Raw genomic sequence first — 1,459 nt, 5'->3', positions numbered from 1 at the left:
CTGCAGCTGCAAAGCAGGGAAAACAGGCCGAAGGAGGGCGGACGCCGCAGCAGCGCAGGCAGCAGCAACAGTAGTAGCAGCAGCAACAACAGCACCAACAGCAGCTGCTGCTGCTGCCGGCGACTTGTTACTGCTGATTTTGGTCTGCAAGCGGCTCCTCCCAAGAGCTGCTGAGAAAACAATGTGTGGTTTTTCTTCTTCGAGCTTTTTACTTATTTACTTTTTTATTTGTTAATTTTATTAACTTTTATTCGTCAACTCTTTCTTTTTGCTGCAACAGAAGGCCATTTCAAAGTCTTTTCTCCGTATGTCTTTTACTTTGAAAACCTCCAAAAACCCCCAATCCTAACCCCAAACCCTAAGACCCACACCCAATCCCCAAACCCTAACCCCTAAACCCTCAACGCCGCAGCGCTTCTCAGGCCTAGACTCCCTGCGGTGTCTGAAGCGGCTTTTCTTCAAAGACTTTATTCGAAGAATTTTAACTAGAAATTTTTTCTTTAGCAGCAGCTCTCCACTCAAGAACTCTTTTTGCCCTAAATTGGCTAGCTATGCAGCTAGCTATCTAGCTAGCTATGCAGCTAGCTAGCTAGCCAGCCAGCTAGCTAGCTAACTAGTGAGGCAGCTGGAGCAAAAAGACGCAAAATCTTCAAGAGAAATTCAAATAGAAACCGCATTTTATTTCCCCCGGTGTTTGCGGCTGCAGCTCAAGAGTCCACATGTGAGCTCGTGACCCAGGGGAGGAGCCAAACTCTGAGAAATCAGGGTTTCCCTCGTGGCGCGCGCTTACCGCAGCAGCTGCCGCAGCAGCTGCTGCAGCGCCAAAGTTGGAGCGAGCGCTGCCGCACACAACTAGCTAGCTAGCTAGCCAGATGAAGAGCTTACTAGCTAGCTGCAAGAGGGCACTCCTTTTGAGCCTGTCTAGGCCTTGTCAGTCATATCACTGGTCAGTTGGCTAGCCAGCCAACTGGCTAGCTGGCCAAATAGCCAGTTAGCCAGATGAATAGCTGGCCAGGTAGCTGGCTAGCCAAATAGCTAGCCAGCCAAATAGCTAGCTAGTCAAATAGCTACCTATTTCTGTTGCCGGCGCATCGGGCGCATTGGGCGCCGGTGCAGAGTTCGATAAATGCCAGCTAGCCAATCAGCTGGTTCTGCTGCTCAGTTGGCTAGCTGGCCCAGCGCCGCGCTTTCCACCTAGCTAGCTAGCTAGCTAGCCAGCTAGCTAGCTTGGGCAAATTCCTCTTTCGCTCCTCTTTCAGCCTGGCACTCCCGCTGTTGCTTGCCAACCAAATATTTGCCTAGCTGTTGCCTGCTGCACGGCTAGCTGCTTCCTGCTGCCTGGCTAGCTGCTGGCTACCTGCGGCCGCGCAGCAGCTCCCCCTCAGAGCCCCCCGGCGCCCCGCAGCAAGCCACCAGCTAGCCGGTGGCTAGCTGGTGGCTAGCTGGTGGCTAGCTGGAG

This window comes from Eimeria tenella, genomic scaffold (genome assembly GCF_000499545.2).
Source record: "Eimeria tenella Houghton genomic scaffold, Eth_scaff2, whole genome shotgun sequence".
Lineage (NCBI taxonomy): Eukaryota > Apicomplexa > Conoidasida > Eucoccidiorida > Eimeriidae > Eimeria > Eimeria tenella.
Note: the sequence above shows the minus strand (reverse complement) of the source record.